Here is a 20,444-nt window from a genome sequence, read left to right on the forward strand (position 1 = left end):
AAGCACATGCCTTAAAATATATTAGCTTTACACACACATAGGCAAGTCAGACACACTGCTGCAAGGGGATACACTTAACATGCACAGTTGCTGTTTTTGGGATTAGAACCCCTATCTATCTAGATGTGTATACTATAGTGTGACATATTTATTGCATAAGCTACTGAACTTATGTGTTTGGAGAGTGTCTAACTGTGCTTCTAACGTGGATGACATCAGCAGGCCCTGTAAAGTAAGCCAATGTGGGGGTTAACAGGTAGGCACGGGCCTTAAAATGTATTAGCATTGCTAACACACATAGGCACGACAGACAGACTGCTGCAAGGAAATATATTTATACACACACAGAGTTGCTGTTGTTAGGAGTAGAACCCCTACCTGTCTAGATGTATATACTATAATGCTACATACATATCACTTGCGCAACTGAGCTTAAATGCTGGAACATGTCTAACTGTGCTTCTAAGGTGTATGACATCAGCAGGCCCTGTAAAGTAACCCAATTTGGGGGTTAACAGGCAAGCATGGGCCATAAAAGGCATTAGCATTGCACACAAATAGGCAAGACAGACAAACTGCTGCAAGGGGATATACGTACGCATGCACACACAAAGTTGCCATTGTTGGGATTATAACCGCTACCTATCTAGTTGCATAGAGTATAGTGCTATGTACATATTGCATGCACCACAGAGCTTATGTGTTTGGAGAGTGTGTGCCACTGCTGTTGGAGTGGATGACATCAGTAGCTGTTGAAAGTGAGGCTACTGCTGTGGAGGACACCAGTCACAGGGCCATAAAATGATTGACCATTAAACAGACATAGGCCTGTTGGGTATGTGTATGCTGCTGTATGTGGAATATCTGCACACGCAAGTTGGCTGAGGTGAGATTAGAACCCCTACCTAATACACACTGCCACTTATTGTACTAGTTGCAAGCACCACTGGTAACAATTAGTGGGCAAGTGGCTGGAGCACTACATCACTCTACACCTTTCTCTGTGTGTATCTTTCTCTCTCTCTCTCTCACTTCCCCCTCTCTCTGTCTCTCTCTCTATTATATATATGTATATATATATATATATATATATATATATATATATATATATATATATATATAAAACCTATATATATGTATCTACATAAAACTCTGCAGACATACTGATATATAAGGGTAATCATGCCTAATGGGGATAGGGAGAGACAGTTAGGTATACATAGCTGTCTGCATGCACAGAGATATATTGACATCTCAATTCTATAGGCAGATGAGGCTTCAGACACGGGCAGAAATTAGTTAAGTGTAGGAGCATGCCCAGTGTGATCATCAATACTTACAAGGGGACTCCAGTCCAGACCTACCTGTACTCCAGTCTGGAATTTTCTGTGCTACAGCCAATTGGCTGCTGCACCTGATTACACAGTCTAACACCTCCCTGATATAATGCCCAAGGGATTCCCCAGCTGTGTTCTGGTCATAATATCTCACTTATAACTAAGGTGTGTACAAATTGTATAAGACTGAACAAGGTTTTTCATCATTTGTCTGGCGCATTTTACATAGCAATGTGATTTCCTGGTACATCAGTGGCAGATCATTATATTGATGTGAGGAACTGCTGACAGACATTTAAGTTACTGACTCCATACACAGCAGGGAACCCATGCTATTGCACGACCGGTTCTACTCAGCACTTTCTACATTTGTCTGGCCAGTAGTTCATTCTTCTCCTTATATATGGCCATTTGTCCTGCTTCTGTTCCTGGCTTTGTTCACAGTGGCAGCTATCTTTATTTGTAGGTGTGCTGTGACTGGGATGCAAGATGTAACACCACACACAGTGTTACAGACTTCACACCTCTAACTGTACCTGTTTTGCAGGATGTCCGACATTGCGCCCCATATGTCTGCTCTGGTCCTCAGACAGTTTGTGTTGTATTGGTATTATAATGTACATGTTGCCAATACCTCCCAACCTCTTACAGCAAGAAATCTGGACAAAGGTATATATATATATATATATATATATATATATATATATATATACATATATATATATTGTACACAGGCCCAAAAATAGGGACAATTGTTTTCATATTGTTCTTAGAAACTCAGACAGTTGGTAGAATAACAGGTTTTGTCTTAGCATGAATTTTCTGAAGGGTATGAAGTCTGCATCTCAAATGTCTGTCATTATTTTCTAACATCAACCTTTATTGATTTGCTACTAGGTTACCAGAAAATTGCAATGTTAAAAAAGTGAACCAGAAATATGAAGCAAAATTGTGGACATTCTGCGAAACTCTGTACATTTGAGAGGTATGATGATGCCCACTGACTTGTTGTGAGTACTGACACAGTTACATTATGACCTTTACATCCTGTTGCTAATCTGACTTGTTACAACCTACTGTTCTACTAGCCACCGTCTAGGTTATTCCGAGCTGTTTACTGTCCATTTCTGTAGCCCCTGGCCCTCAATTGTCTCTGGCATTGTCCAGCTTTCTTGCAATAAAAAATAGTGACATATGGACAGTCTGTAGAACTCCTACCATAGATGTAGCTCACATGCAGAATATTAGGCAGAGCCAGTCTCTGTCCATGAGCACCATCAACCATGGGAATGTACTTAGCCCACTAAGCCACAACAGCCATCAGACAGTGCATTTTAATTCCTGACACTATCAAACACAGACATACATAGCACATTGACCCCTCCATATTGTGGAAATGGAACATGTCACCAGGTTGACTGGGACAGCCCTGGGATTGTATAGTCTGCCACTATTACCTTGCAAACATACAGTTATTGCAGTTGTATGGGAACACAGGTGTGTTAGGGGTAGGGGACTCTAGCTTTGACAGTCATGCATTTGTCTTATGACCCCACTGTTTGCCATTTCTCTTACATAGTGCAGTGGGTTTTGCTGCCTTGGGACCTACTGCATATTATGAGATGGCCAGTATTGGGCAGAGAGTTCCTGTTGTCTCAAATAGCAGTCAGTTGTCTGCAGTTATCCCAGTGGCCCACTCTATTCCTTTGCATGCATGTGGCAGGTCCACACATATGCTACCATAGTCTAGTAATCCATACATTTGTTGTAAAGAAGAGTGACTTACCTTGTGCCTGCAGCAGTTGAGATCACAGTGCTTCAGGGCTGACTCTGTCTGATGCATGCAATACACAGCCAATACATGCTAATCCACATGTTGTGTGGTGTGGCTGGCATCCTTTTTACTATGTATGTGAGTCAGAGGGAGGTGACAGTCCCTAGGATGTCATTGCATGTGCTATGCTTTGCCTCTTTGCCAAGGCCAGAGCATACTGGGTACTCCTACATCTGCCTATAGGAACAGCCTCAGGGGGTTCCTCTTCTGAACCCCCCTGTGGCTGTGGGGACCTTGCCACTGCTGGGGGGCTGTGCGTACCTTCCCTGTGATGTTCCCGATGCAGCTGTTTCCACAGGATCATATTGTGTAGCATGTCACATACTGTGAACATGTGTGCACATGTGGCTTGGAGTACTGCAGGGCTCCACCAGATATATGGAGGCAGTGGAACCATGACTTGAGCAGCCCAAACACATGCTTTATGATGCTCCTGGTTTGTACATGTGCCTCATTATGGCATTCTTTGGTAGGTGTGTGTGCATAATTCCAGTGCATAGCCAGCATCCCTCAGTAGATAGCCATATGGAATGTCCTCCCGGCAAACGTCTGATACAGCTGTGATGCACGACAGATGTGGGAGTCATGATAACTGCCAGGGCTGCCAGCAAACACATTTATGATAATGCCCTGGGCATTGCACATGACCTGGATGTTAATGGAGTGATACCACGTGTGGTTGATGTAGACTCTACCCTCCTCACCAGGTGGTGCTTTGATGTATACATGAGTGCAGTCTATGGCACCCAGTACCTCAGGGTAGTGTGCTACATGGTGGAAAAGATGCATATTATTGGCCCTCTCCTCAGGGGTGTGGAGTAAATATATGTGCTCAGTGGCATGTGTTTGCATGACAGCCAAGAACTGGTGGAGTACCCTGGATGCAGAAGCCTGTGAAACCCCCATGATGTCCCCAGTAGGTCTTTGAAAAGTACCTGTAGCTAGTATTCTAAGGGATACACATACCTTTGCTTCCACTGAGATGGCTTCCCCTCTGTCGGCTCTGGATCTGAGTTGAGAGTAGGAAAGCTTAGTGGGTTTTTGTAGTATGTCCCTGTCCACCCTGTTTCACTCTACTATCTCCAGCTCATTTAGCCCCTGCAAGGTTACTTTGGGCCTGAACAATCTTCTTCTTCTCAATCTAGGCCTATTGTCAGCATTAGCACCTGCACTGACCTCAGCCTCTAGCACATACAGATGTAGTAGAGCAGTAGTAGCCCCTATCATTTTGTCAGTTAAAATTCCCAAACATGTACTCCAATGGTGCAGAGTATGTGGGAAAAATCAGACTAAAGGGTGTATGCATACTTGATAGTGGTGTGCTGCAGATGCAACCTGTGTTATTGGCTGACTATGATACATTCCACCTGCCAGGTCTATCATTGACAGTTTTTAATGGCCTACGGTCAGTGAAACAGGGTTTATTGTTCATTTATACTTGATTTGCTTTCCCGATCTATTTCCTTGTATTTTTTTTTTAATTTCTTTCACTGCTAAGTACTGGGGTGAGGCGTGCAAACTCGTGGTGCTAGTATAAACAGTGCTCAGTAGTTTAGACGCACCCCATGCTCGGGCATGCTGAGCTTAACTTAAACCAGCTAACACACGTGCCTGCAGCTAATCAAAGCTTAGCAGCAGTGGAAACACTGTCCCTGCTACGCTGTGCTTAGCTGAGCACAAATAGGTGCTGCTGCACTACAAACCACTTAAACACAACATGACATACCCCTTTTAATGTCAGCTACCTGTTCTACTAACACCAACACAATTGTGGCCCTACATGGGTTTTATCTGTGAACACAGTGCCCATTTTTGCTATTCAGTAACCCCAGCTCATTTGCATACAGATCACTGTATATTCCCTGGATACTTCACTACTCCAGGGCCTACCTCCTTAGCAACCACTGAAACCTGCCTTTTTTACACTCTGCATACAGGACACTATCTTGGATTATTTTTGCAACTGTCTTATTTTCAGTTTTTCAATATTTTATTTATTTATTTTTTTTGCATAGCAGCATGTTTGTGCGTTGCTGCGCACTGCACAAACATAATATGTGTATTAAAAAAAATCATATTTTATAATGATTTACATTGCTTTTTGGACTCACTGGGCATAGTTTTGGCCATTTCCATCCCTACATTGCTATATCCAACCTCCTTTTTGGGCTTTTATAGCACCTGTTTAGTTTTTACATTTCTGTACACGATTAATTTCTGTGTACATTTCTAACATCAGCACGCCTCCTACTTGGGTGCCGTTCAGCTTACTGGATCGCAACTCATCTGCATTTGCATGGATTTCACCTGCTTATAAGGTGATTTGCATTCCATAGACACTTCCATGTCCGCACACTCGTGCACATCCCTCTGCTCTGTTTATTGGATCACTTGGCTGCCGGTTTCCATGTTGGGGCTGTGCCACTATGGCAAGACGGAAATCACTCCATGTAGGCTTTACTGAATTCCCCCCATTGACTTTTACTTTTATTCTATGCATCATAAAATGTGTGATTTTATGATAAATCAGTGATGATTACAGTTAATAATACTGGAAGGGGAGGCTATGTGTGGATGAAAACAACTTAACATTTTGGTGTTTGAGCATTTCAGTCTGGCTTTACAGAGCTAGTGTGCATTTATATGAAATACATCAGAATACTTATTATTTTCTGAGTTTTTCTGTGAAGCAGAGTTGAAACTGCTCATAATTTCCCAGAATAACCCTGATTTTGTCTCATGTTTTTTGGTCCATTCCTCATAATATCTGTGGTTTTCTGACAAATCGTTGAGGCCTGCTGTCCCTGAATGATGCCACACACATGACTTTTCAGACATCATATAATTTAGGAAAAGCATGCCAATGCAAAAACTGTTATCACAGCAACTTTTTAAGTACATAAGAGCAATATTTAAAGTATGTTCCTGATTTTTTGACTTTGCTTTCTAATTATTTTTGTGTTTGTCCCATATTTCAGCACTGAGTGGTACAGAAATATTATTTTTATCAAAGTCACATGGGGTTTACACAAGAAGGTGAATAAAACTGTGCTAGGTGGGGTTAGGGTATGTTTGTGGGTGGATGCAGTTTATACTCTGGCCACATATTTAACATAAATTGGTACATTTATGTAAATAAAGTTGAATTTACATAGCTTTCAGCTGTGTCTGATTTCACAGAAGGTCCCTGATTTTGCACAGAATTATGTTCAGTCATTCATAAAATTTATGATTTCAGGCAAATCATTGAGGACTACTGTTACTATATAATGACAGAGGTCACCGTTTAACACTTCATATCTTTCAGAAAATGCATGATAACATAAAACAGTGTTCTACAAATAATTATATAATATAAATCTGTCTCTGATTTTGGACTTTTGACTCTCATTATTTTTTGGCTTTGTTCTTGATTCATATGCTAAGGTATTATCTTTTATCACAACTGGATGAGATGTAATGAGCAAGATGGTTATACCTGCTGGGTAATGGTGGGAGCTGTCTATGGATGAAAGCAATGTACCTTCTTGTTTGCTCAGTTTGAACAGTTTATCTTTGCAGGTCTAGCATGTCTCTGTGTGAAATTAGTTTTATTTTTACCACTATATGATAGCTGAGGTATACACAGTAAACAATGGCGTTATAATTGCTGAGTACTGATACTGTCTTTGGATAAATATGACTGACTCTGGTTGTCATGATTAGGTTAAACAGTCATTAGGCAGGCTTTTGATTACTGTAAAGCAAATTGGAATATGTTACTGTGCAGTTTTTTTTTATTAAAATCAGATATTTGAAGTATATATGGTCAAGAGGCTATAGCTAGTGGAAATGGGTACTGGGAGAATATAATGACAATGCCAAGGTGAACTTAATTCACCACATCTCATCAGAATAATCCAAAGCAATTCTAGTATAGTATAACTAGTTGTGTGCCAAATACTGGGAAACCACGGCATTCAGACACATGTTCCAAGGTACACCCTTTGAAGCTGCTTCACATTTCCATCAAGCCTTTATCAAAACCTGTCTTAACCATCATGGCATAGTACCTGAAAATCTCTCTTGCCCTTTACATAGCATCACTGCATGTTAACTGACATCTGTCCATATCACTTTAATATAGAAGCTTCTCAAGAGGGTAAAAACATCATATATCCACTCAAATGAGTTCCAGCCAAACAATCTTAAATGATCAGCAAATGTGGTATCATAACCTGACCCATATTTTCAGTAGATTCAGATATACAGCCTGTGTAACAAAACAATTACATTTCCAGTCATAATCTCACTTTATAAAGGTCCATCAGCAAATGATATGGCACATGTCTGCTTTATGGCATTAGTACCTCCCTTATCTAAGATACTTTAGAAATGGTGTTACAAACAACTTCCACAATACTGGAATAATCACAACAATCTAACTAGGTGTGTATATTTTTTACTAGACCAAGTTACAGAAACTGCTTTTTTAACATTCACAAATTACTTGTTTTCTAATCCTGACAACAGAGAATCTGTAGGTGCAGTCTACTCTGTTCTGGCAATTGCTTTTCATACAGTCAATCAAAGTATCCTCCTCTGAAAGCCACCAAACTGTAATTTAATTTAACGTCCCATGATGTTGCTTATTAACTATTTGAATTATGGGGCTGAAAGCAATTAGAGGTGCTGAACTTAAACTCACCAGACTGTAATCCTTGGTATTTTCCAAATATCAATTGCTAGACACTTCCATTTTATTATTTTTTTTAATCAGAGGGCTTATTTTTGTCACCTTACCTCTGTTATACAATATTCTGATGCTTTTTCCATTTTATTTTCATCTTAATGTGTCTCGGAAATCTCATCAAAACTTCCACTAAGCTTCAAAGAAATTAGACCTGGATCAATAAATCTGAGCTGTGGTTTGGAAAATGAATATGATGGCAAAACCCTGGGCTACATTTAGCAATTGTTACACTAACATATTGGACTTAAAAGTTATCTGCCCCCTAAAGACCCTTTGAAGTAGTAACTTCAATTAAACTGCAGGCATTATCTTCAGACAGGAAAGTCAGTTACCATATAGTCAAGTTAATGTGTTCCATAGACAAATCAGAAGTTAGGACTTTTATAGCAAGTTCAATATCCCATGACTCTGTATACCGGTTTCACAACATACAGAACTTTCTTTTACCTATTCTACTATAGGGATCAATTATTTGTAAAAACCTTACTCTTTCTTTATGCCCAAGATAGGCAAAATGCATAATACTGCCTCAAAGTTGGTCTCAGTCCATTCCTTCAGAATAGACCACTGTATCCTCTTCAGAAAAGACCACTGTATCTCACGTAGGTCTAACAATCAGAATTAAACAAATCAGCTTATTGTGATTGAACTCAGAACTGTACACTCTGTCATTGACTAATCAACAAATGGCCTATCTTAAAATCATTGATCAAATGAAATATCCTAAAGTGCTCTTTTCACTGTTGTAATGTCCCATACAGAATCCCTGGAATTATGCAACCTTAATAGAGATTTTGCATTAATGACAGCAGTATTCACATTTTGGAAAGTTCATCCATTCCACTTGCTTTACAACAAAATTTAGGAAAGCATGCTTCCAGAATTTATCTTAAAAAGAATATTGATTATTCATAATGTTTTAACTGATGTAAAGATATAAATAAATCATTATTATAACATGCTGTATTATACCATCCCACCCTAGACACCAATATTACCATTTATTCTTTATCTCTGCAAGTTTGTTATCCAGACTAAGAATCAAGATTAAAATTGTGCCTACCTCAGTTTGCAGTACCAAACTAATGAGTCAAACCATTCCTGTTTTTAACTACAAATTATATGAATTTATGACTTCTTGTAGTAATTAATACTTTTCCATTTAAACTGACAGCAAATAACTTGTACGTAATTTATTTTGATACACAAATGCATTTAGATTTTGTCTCTGTATTAAAAACAAACAATGTACAATTAATGTTGTAGAGCTTTTATCTCTTTGCTTTAATTGGAAATTGGTAATAGCTTGTCAAAATTTCCTGGTGAACCTGGACCAACTAATTAAAAATGTAATCAGTTTAACAGTACCTGATCTTCATGTGAGAACTGAAATCTTAAGAAGTGAGATAAGAGTTTAGGAATCCAATCCCTCAATTTGGAAAATGCACCTTTTTTGTCCAAGCTTTTCAAAGCTTTAGACTCCTTGTCAAAGTATGGTGTAATACAATGCTGTTGTCTTAGAGGCCTGACCTTGACTGGTGACCCATCGTCCTGTCATGAACTGAAGCACCGTCTGCACTTATTATGCTCAAGAGTTTAGAACATTTTTTTCCCCACTATGGGCCCCTTCATCTGATTACTGCCAGTGCTACACTTTTCTAGTTCCTGAAGCCAAATACTGCAGAATTAGATTCTGATGCTCTTCCTAAGCATTTGTTCTGATGAATTTATATACATTGACTATTTCTCGATCACATCTTTTAAAACTACAATAAAAATGGAACTTCACAGATGAACATTCTGGGACAAGAAATTTAAATAAATAATTCCAATGTCATTGATTGGAATCTGTGGAAATGAAAATGAGGCCGTGACAACTAATGCATTAGTCGCTAATGGACTATATTATGGTTTAAGTAGAATATCTGAGTTGCATTGTGTTAAGTTCATTTCTTGCAACTGTCTTGTCTGCCCAAAAGTATACCAAAATAATTTGGTCTTCTAAAAACAATGCTTCACAGAGACACTGTTCTGCGGATTGACATAAGGTACAATAAGATCACATTTCTTAGATTACTTTTCACCATGTGTCTGTTTGAATCTCTTCCCTTAGAAATATTATCTTAATCTCATGCCCTGGCTATACCAGTGTACCAAAGTGCATTCAGCCTTCCCTGTCTTGTCCTTGTCACACTACTTTGTTTTATAATGGCGGGTTACACTGTCATATCTTTCCTAGTTTCCTTCTATATTTTACCCTATGATGCTGTCTCCTTTTATCATATTGCTAATGCAGTCCATATCCCAGTACAGCTCTGCTGCCATGCAGGCAAGTGTTAGTTGTCCTACCAAGTTTTGTACCTTAGTATAGCTCTGTAGTGTACATTTTTTCAGGTATGTTGTGGGATCTGTGTCTAATCCAGCGAGAATGATCTGAAACTCCATTATCCCTTCCAATATAGAATATGAGTTCCCCAAACAAATCCTAAAGTGGTAACAATATTTATGTTGCCTTCTGCTCACTATATTCCATGAGACCACATAGTTTTCTTAAGTGCAGTTTCACTGGGACAACATTAAAAACTGCAGTCTTAAGTACCATCAAATTGTCTGTATTTGCAGTCATTTGTAATCAATCATTGCCAAGGGGGTTGTTTTTTATAGGTTAACTATCAAAATTCCAAAAGGCAGAACATTTTTTCCATCAAAATATCAAAATATAATATCGAAAATGAAAATAAAATTTTGCCTAAATGTCAAAAGTCATAAACATAATGATCGACATTCGACACGCCCGACTTTCAGTTTTGAAAGTTCGTATGTCCTTTTACATTTTAGCAAAGGGGCAAGCACCCCTGCACCCCACATCCCCTGCTTATTATAAATAACAACATCAAGATCACACTACAGTGAGGAAAAGGGTAAATTACCTGATCCACACTGTACCCTGATCTTCATTCAAAATGTTGAGTTTATATTAGTGAATGTATACCCACTTTTGCTAATATAAACTTGACCACTTTCTGTTTGACATCATGACAACTTAGAAACCACGCATTTGACCAATCTGTATTTGTCTGTGTGCCTTTCTGAATTTTGATAGTAAACCATTTTTATATTACTGCAATGTATAGATCTTTGGTTTGCTCTGTGGGGTTTTCTTTTTAGCTGTGTCTCATTTGTAGATAGCACTTATATTTTGAACAGAAGATACAGCTCAGTTTATTGTCTTTTACAATAAAGACCTACAGATGCTGGGCAGAGTGTAATTTCTCTTTCCCATAGTCATGTGTCCATGCACTAGTATATTTAAGTAAGGGGCTCTGGGGGTTTTCTCTCCTGTAAAAATCTATTTTTTTTCACCTTTTGTTTCAATACCTTGATATTTCTGCCTTGACTTTCCCTAGTATCCTTCACATAACATGAATATGCAACCCTTAACAAGAATTAATCCTAAAAGCTTATGACTTTTTTCAAATGACAATCAATGCTGAGATTAAATACTCAAAGGCTGCACATCTTGTATCAGAGCATGGCTTCATTAAAATACAATCCTGATTTGATCAAGAAAACCAACAGGTGCCAGCTTTTGGGATCCTACTCAAAGAAGATGGATGACTGCCTTTAATTCTACTATTGCCAGACATTAATGCAGGTGTTGATGGTCTCCTCCAACCATCTGAAATTATATGCAGTGATTGGATGAGATATAATTATTCAGTGATGACGTAATCTGGCAACCTGGTCATGAGCAGTTTGTACTTGCCTGACTCTTTTTTAGGTACGAGACCTAGTGGAGGGATGTTGTAAACTGAGACATTTTCTCAACTCCTGGACTGGTAAGAGATATGTTTTGTGTGTGTGTGTGTGTGTGTGTGTGTGTGTGTGTGTGTGTGTGTGTGTGTGTGTGTGTGTGTGCTGTGCCAGTGCAATGGATAGACCAACATATTAACTATCACAAAAAAAGTGATGCTTTGCACTTGGTGTTTGTTATTGGTGATTCAAAGACAAGCAAATTAACAAATAATGACATCCTTGCTCCTTCTAGCTAATGTATCTCTGAATTTCAAAATGTTGCATTGTGGAAACAGACCCTTTTTAATGCAGCTTTTACCTCAAGCAGTGGTACTGTTTCTGGATGCTTGTACGTGTTGCCACCCTCTGCCTTTTGCTTCCAACTCACTGAGATGTCAGGCTATCTGACCATTTCTTTAAAGGGCCAAATAGACTTCCAGTTTCTTTGCAGTACCTCTGACTTAGTATGAAGACTACTTTTCTCTACTGTAAAAATGCTTTGACAGCTTGTATGTCTTGTCTTTTCTCTATGATTTCCTACAATTTCACTGACTAAAATCAGTCTTGGATTTCTCTTCCATTTTTCTTACATTTGAAGACCACTAGCAATCAGTCACCAAACCACATGTACCCTCATTAATACTTTTGTTTGTCCTGTTAAAAGACCTCCAGTATAACTTTGTCCTGTAAAATATTTCCTGAACTTGCTGTTTTATCACAGGAGATCTTGACTTATTCATGGCAGCTATCTAACTTTTTTGTACTCCATAAAGTGCTGTTACAGAACAATTTTTTTTTTTGTAAAGTTGCTGATTACTTATGGAAATAGTAGCATAAAAACACAACTGGAGATGTTCACTATCTAATGTAAATTTTCTTAAGGCATAAATAAAATGCTGTTCATGTTTACTTGTTATAAGCATTGCCACCTACTGTCATATCAGGAAATGTGTCTGATAACCTTGTCTTATATGAAGTATTTTTGCAGCAGATTTTCTTTTGACATATTACAAATCTTAGGAAGCTGTTTCTAATAACCATCAAAATACTAGTAATCATCCATCTGTAAAGTTGCCAGTCATAACACCTGGGGATTTAGACAGACAGCCCTTTTATTTACATCAGGCATGGAGCTTTAATCAAAAATGATGAGATTTAAACTGTATTTGTGCAGAAGACAAACTCCTATCAATATGTTTAGTAGATTGAACTGTCAGAATACTGTACAGCTGTATACAAATATAACTGCATTATATTTGTTTGAGGGCAGAACATGTATTTACTTAATTATTCATTTATTTATTCACATGTGTTTACCAGGATGGTCTGGCTGGGCAACAAGGCCCATTTTCAGCAGAAGCCCAGGGAGATAAGCTCCAGTGCAATAACAATATTACAAAAGTTACAGTAAATGACATAAGACATAGTGCAGTTAGAATAAAACAGTTACATAAAGTATTGTAAGATGGCATGATGCATATTACAATCAAAATAAAGCAGTTGAAAATGACTACAGAAAATGCATCAAAAATAAGTCAGGAAAACAAAATTACAACAGGATACAATCAGCAGACACCAATATACATAGGTGGGTTTAATTAAGTAGGGTATATGCAGGTAAATAGCCATGTGTCTGTCAGCTGTTATTTTAATTCAGATTTAAAAGATACCAAGGTGTTAGCTTGTCTAAATATGTTGGAATATTGCTCCAGTGTTTTGAGAGCACCTTAAGTACAGATGTTCACATGCTATGTTATTATATTTAGATATGGTAAGGAATTATATTTCTGTCAAGTGAAGAGGCCTGTTCAGGGAGTACAGCTGGATGATATATTGTAGACCTGGGCATTTTTCTTACCTTCTTTTCCAACCATTATACCCACACCAAGTTTGTTATCATTTGCCCATATCTTCTCCTCCCACACCTTGCCGTTTTGAAAGCTTCCATGGATTTGCTGTCCATCACCTATTCTGGAAGTCCATTCTGATTCACTGTTCTTAGCACATATTTGTGCCTTAACAGATCCAAGTGTAGTTGGCTCCCTGAAACTGATATGTTTTGTCCCCACTCTCTGTCATCTACTCTGTTCTCCTTGCTCAGAACAACCCTTTCATGTCAACCTGGCATAACCCATTACACCTTTGTCATGTCCCCCATCACCTCTAGTCTTGGATGAGAATAACTTTGTTTCTGGTCATGTCCTTTCCACTTCATCCCATAACACCTTCTGATAACATTTCTCTGAATTCCTTCCAACAACTTGATATCCCTATTCTTATATACCTTCCAGAGCTGCCACCAATACTTCAGGTGTAACATGATGAGGGTGCAGTAGAGCAGGACCTTTACCCCTTTGCTTCAGGAGTCTATCCCTTTGAGGGCACATTATTTTGTTGGCAGCTCTGACTGCACTCTTTGATGTGTTCCTTGAGGTTTGATTGAGGTGTGAGAACAGCCACAGATTCTTTTCCTGTTCTGTTGCTCATAGCTTTCTCACCCTAGGAGATACTTCTAAACAGGTTGGCTATGACCCAAGTGCAGTATTTTCACTTAGTCTGCAATAAACATCTGCTGTCACCTTACAGACTGCATAGTCAGCCTTTCCACATCATTCATTAAACATATCCCCCACAATCCACTACTGCTTCAAATGTCGTGTCCTTACTGAAGATGTTGATCATGTACTCTTTTTTTTCCTCATACAGATGTTTGAGGCAAATGTATTGAAAAGTATGGGCTAACCACTGCTGCACTGCATTTGTCACTTGCCTATTACTGTAATTGTCCCTTTTACCACAACTCTCTCTGTCCTACCAGTTCAGCCAATTAGTTTTACTGGCATCCAGCTTTTCAAGTCCTATCCCAAGTATTCCAGTTTCCTAACAATGTCCTGTGCAGGACTGAGTCAAAAACCTGCTGAAGTCCAAGTACACCATATCTACTTGCACCCCACTGCCAAGTTCTCATGTAACACAGTCTTAAATCTAGGTCAGGTTTGTCTGTCAATTTCTTCTGATTAATGAACCTATGTTGGTTGCTGTCCTCATAACTGATGTCTTACAGGAAACTTCCATCTCTTTCCAAAGGATCCTCTTCACAACTTTTCCTCCAACTGTTGTTAGAATTATAACATATCTTTGAGGATAAAGCATTTGAACTGTGAATCATAACATTTAAATTTACCAGCCATATTCATGCTTTCTTCCTCCCAGAAAAAAACACATGACTCACAGTTACTAACTACTGATTTATTTAGTTATGACCCATTATATATTTTGTGTTCTTCCATATTTTCTACAGTTCCTTGAAACAATATTCCACACATGGAAGACTGCTTGTAATAGACAAATAGCCCTACCTGGATATGGTACTTCGACCTGGCCAAAAGTTTTGATACAATCCCCCACTCAAGCATAGTAGAAAAGCTAAATAAACTGGGAATAAGCCCCTATGTCATTTGCTGTATTGCCAACTGACTCACAGATAAGGAACAAGAAATCAAAATAGAGGAAGCGACATTCACAAAGAGACCAATCAGCAGTGGACCTCTCCTGTTTGGCATCTACTTTTCTGAAATAAAAAACAATACTGAAGCACTCTGGACAACTATGTTTACAGATGACTGCAAACTAGGAGCAGTCATTAAATCCCAAATGACTTAGCCATCCTGCAGAAAGGTTTGTCCCAAATAAATAACTGGTGCCAATATCATGGACTGAAACTAAATGCCAAAAAAGACATTATTGTATCCTCTGAAAAGTTGGTTACCACAGGAACTAACACATTTAGGTTCATAGGTTCATAGGTTCATACTAGGCTATCTGCCCGAGGGCATTTACAAGCCTAGCCCTTCGTTTTGTGGCTTACGCCACCCCTTTAGTATGGGGAACTATACCCATTATTTTGCTGTGCCTCTGTCGAGCAGTGACACTGAGGTAATCCCTGGGGTATATCTGCGATCTCCCATCCATTGGTCAAGATTTCTCTTGAACAAGGCCAGCGAGGTGCTCTGCCTCTCATGTACCGGGATTTTGTTCCACAGCATAGGGAGCCTTTGGGTGATGAATCTATCCCTCCAACACGTCCTATTAATAGCCGTGTCAAGGTTTAAGTCTCCCGCCCTTGTGGCTTTGATGGATCTAGATTTTTTGAGGTGAAGCATATTCATCAAATCTGGGTTTGACATGGCCTTGTATGTTAGGGAAAGGTCACCTCTGAGCAAGTGGTAAGCGACTGAATAGAGCTGGAGTTCTTTCAGTCGGGCAGCATAGGACAGATTTTTGAGACCCTTTATCCTTTTGGTGAGGAACTTTTGTGGCCTCTCCAGCTGCTGCAAGTGTCGGGTCAGATACATTCCGAATGGGGCATTGTACTCAATCATTGGTCTGATGAGTGATGAGTAAAGGGAGACGGTGAGCTCCCTTGATCTAGATGAGAATCCCTTCATGATAAGGTGGGCAATGTAGAAGGTCTTCCTAACTACTTTAGCTACATGGGTGTCGAATGACAGACTACTATCAACCTGGGTCCCCAGGTCCCTGATAACTTCTTCTGTGCTCAGTGGATTGCCACCTATTTGGTAGCTAGGGGTAACCTTGTTTTTCCCGAAGGGTATGACTATGCATTTTTTGGCATTTAACTTTAGGCCGTGGCTCTGGCACCAGTTATCCATTTCTGTGAGACCCTTCTGAAGGATATCTGTGTCAGATGTGTTTTCTACTATGGCGCCCAGTTTGCAGTCATCTGCAAACTTTGTCAGCCATAACCCTCCTGTGTTTGCTTGTACTTCGGAAAAGTAGATGCCAAACAAGAGTGGGCCCAGGACTGAGCCCTGTGGGACACCACTTGTGACAGGCTTTGAGTCTGACATGGCGCCAGCAGCTCTGACCCTGTGGGTTCTGTCACTCAGCCAGTTTGCAACCCATCTTGTGATGTATGGGTTGACATTTAAGCTGATGAGTTTTTCAATGATACCCGAATGGGGTATTGTATCGAAGGCCTTAGCCAGATCGAGGTAGGCTGTATGGACTGCCTTTCCTCATCAATGGCTTTGGTGACTGTTTCGAAAAAGTCAACCAAGTTTAAAAGGCATGATCTGCCTTTGACAAAGCCAAACTGGGTTGGATCCAAAGTCTGCAAATTCCCTATGTCTTTATTTATGAGGTCCATTATGATCCTCTCCATGGCTTTGCAGATAAGGCTTGTCAAGCTAATGGGCCGGTAATTTCCAGGGTCAGTGGAGGCACCGCCTTTGTGAAGTGGTACCACAGTTGCAGTGCGCCACTCCCTGGGTACGTATCCAGAGGTAAGACTTTGATTAAACAGCTGTCCTAGCTGTGGGTTTAATTCCTCATTGAGTTCATGGAGCACACAGCCGGGGACACCATCAGGTCCCATGGATGCTGTGTTTTTTGCTTTGGAGAGAGCAGTTCTCACTTGGGCGCTGGAGATGTTTGGGGGGCTGCAATCGTTTGGTATAGATATCTCTCCTTTTGGGGGGGAGAAGTTTGCACTGAACCTGTCAGCCAGTATGTTGGCAATGTCTGTAGGATCAGTAATCTTCACATCATTTTGAACTAGCTCTGAGCATATCTGGGAGTTTCCTCCCAGGTTTCTAACATAGCTAAAGAAGGCCTTATGATTGTCTTTTGAGTCTTTAGCTATTTTTCTCTCGAAATTTGCTTTGGATGATTTTATGAGAGCTCTTAGTTTTTACTTATAGTGATCAAGGGTGTCTTACCTTTTAAGGATTTTGCTCTATCTTGTAGTAGCTTCCTCCTTTTGTTGTAGAGTTTGTTTATGGCTGGGGTCCACCAGACTGGACGCTTGCCTTTGGTACAAAGAGTCTTTGTTTTGCTTGGGATTGCCTTATCCATGCAGTCCTGCAGGTGCTGGTAGAAGGCATTTGTAAGTGATTCAGCGGCTTGAGTACTGTTTTCCGCCTGCTCGGGGCCTTAAAGGAGACCACACTAGTCTTTAGAAGTGTGAAGTCGGCTTTTGAGAAGTTCTTTACTGTGGTCTTTTTTATTTCAGGTGGGGGTGGGATGAGGACCTCCAGCGAGATTAGTTTGTGGTCTGATCTCACCAGTGAGGGGTACACCTCCGGTGCTGAACATTGTGCTCCCATGTTCGTGATGATGAGATCAAGTATGTTATCTCCTCTTGTGGGGATGGTGACTAGTTGTTCCATGGCATTTGAGTTTATGAATTCCAGGAACTTTTGGGCTAGGGTGTTTGGGCTTGAGTAGTGTTCCCAGTCTATATTAAGGTAATTGAAGTCACCTAGTATGATGGTGTTTGGTGATACATTTATCCCCTCTCGTGTTTTCAGGAAGGCCATGTGAGGTTCCTGAGTTTGTGAGGGTGGCCTGTAACATGCTACAATTTGCAGAGCAGTCTTGCCTATGGTTAATTGCACCTGGATGGTCTCCGATGCATCGATGCGTTGCCACCAGTCTTGAGGTGTGGGTGTCCTTGATGAATATGGATACCCCTCCTTTCTTGGTATTGTCCAGATTTTGGGGCGGAACGCATGATATGAGGTAAAACCTGATAGCGCTGGGGTGCTCTCAGGAGCCTTGAACCAGGTTTCTGTCACAGCACAGACATCGATGTTCTCCATACTGAGAAGGGCCTCGAGTGCGTGCATTTTGAGATTTAGACTTCTGGCATTGAGCAGTATTACCCTTAGTTTTTTCCTTTTTGTGTTCTAGGGTGGTAGGTTTAGAATTTGAGCCTTGCCTAAAAAGGCACTATGGGGTGGCAAGAGCCTTTGCCAATATCCGAATCCCAGGGTGACAGGTGCAAGCCGTCCCTTGAAGCAGCGTGGCTTGTCCAGCATGTCATCCCAGGCAGACAGACACTGGATCCCCTTTGAATGACACCAGTGTTTAAGCCAATTGTTAAAGCTGATCATCTTATCTCTGTATTGTGGCATCATTCTTGGTGAAGGTAGGATACTGCTCAAGGTCAGGGTCATACCTGTCTGGGCTACATAATCAGAGAGCTCCTCAATGTCTCTTTTCATGTAGTCCAAGGAGGTACATCTCAGGTCGTTTACACCAGCGTGGACAATGACTGAATCATATTTGTACCTGCTGTTGAGAGACCTGAGTGCTTGCGTTATGTGGCGGATTCTAGCGCCCGACAGGCAGCTTACTGTGACCTTCTCCTTACTCAGTCTGGTGAGCGGACGTCAGTGTGTCTGACTATGGAGTCACCAATGACTAGTGTGTCTGGCATTGTGTTTGGCCTTAAGGGCTGTGACTGTTTGACACTCTGACTGTGAGGTCTATGTGTTGCAGGTGTTGTGTTCTGAGGTGGTGGTTGTTTGGGTGTCTGCTTTGGTGGCCTCTGCTGTTTTGGTAGATTTTGATCAGAGCCTCCAAGTATGTCTTTGTGTGTTTATGTGTATGATTTGAGGTTGTAATGGTAATATGTGAGACTGGGTCTATAGTGTGTGTGGTAACCTTCTCCTCCTGACTGGTCTTGCCAGTCCTATGTTGAGAGAGCTCAGCCTCCAGTTTGGCCGTATAGTTGCATCTCTCGCATGTATTTGTGTTTTGTGGGAGGAGGAGAGGGTTGTCTGTGTACATGAGGCAATTGTAACATTGCCTCAATATTCCCAGGTTCACCAGCTGAGCAGGAGAGGACACTAGCAACTGATCCCTCGACATGCTAGAAGGAATAGACAAAAAACTTTAAAAAGATTCCGGGGGACGTGGGTGACCGAGAAATGGGGGGTTGCCTTTTTGGGGTACTATGTATGACAAGAGTGCCGTATCAAGGTAATAAGTACTGTAGGAGCAAGTGCTACGTTTAACAGATAGAGAATAGTCTACTTGGAGTCAAGTAGAGATGATCTTTTTAATTATAGGATACGCTGATTAGATCAGTAGTATAGTTCGAGGAAGGTAGTTTTAAGGGAAAATTTGAAGAGTGGACTTTAGATAGCCCGAATAGTTTAAACCTGCTTAACCGGCGCTGCCCCAGTGTGCAACAGTAGCAACTCCGCGCTAAATCGGGCTAAAGCGTGCTTTATAGCAGGGGGCTGGAAAGGACAGGAAATGACCCAAAATGGCCAATAAACTACAAGTTACTGCCTTAAACCACTCCTCTGAGGACAAATGAAGGAGTTATGGAAATGACCCCTAGTGGCCAATAAAACTACAGTTTCAAGTCAGTAACCACCTCTCCGGGGGGCAGGGAAGCTGCTCAATGTTAGTCACTGCCACTGATAAACACAGAGACCCTCCTTCAGCCCAAGCAAAAATGGCCTCACAGAAACTTTCAAACAGTTCAGGAACAGCAAGCCTGTAACTGAACTTGTTTAACTCTCAGAAAAGTGGGAAAAAAGCAAGATTTTTTTTTTTGTTTTTGTTTTTTACAGAGATAGCAGAGGTTCACAAGTAATATCAAGTTATAACAGTGCAGTAAATGACCCCACACAAGAGTGCTAGGTCAAGGACAGAAAATATTATAGCTTTAGTTACAGCTTAGTACGTTATTCTCAAAGAACAAAAACACCCTTAAGAGATGAGAGAGTTGTTTGTTGAGAATGATCTAACTTTTGACCAACACGTCCATTGTTATAAGAAAGTCCTTCTGTGCTGCACATCTTATAAACAAATGGATTGTGTGTAGATCTAAGGAAGTCAGACTGTATTGAAGGTATTATAGTGGAATCAGGTGGTAAAGTATGAGTCAAGATTCATGAAGAAATTGTCAATGTTCTTACTAGTTGAT

Source organism: Protopterus annectens, chromosome 1.part2 (assembly GCF_019279795.1).
Source record: "Protopterus annectens isolate FY-2018-M chromosome 1.part2, PAN1.0, whole genome shotgun sequence".
Taxonomy (NCBI): domain Eukaryota; kingdom Metazoa; phylum Chordata; order Ceratodontiformes; family Protopteridae; genus Protopterus; species Protopterus annectens.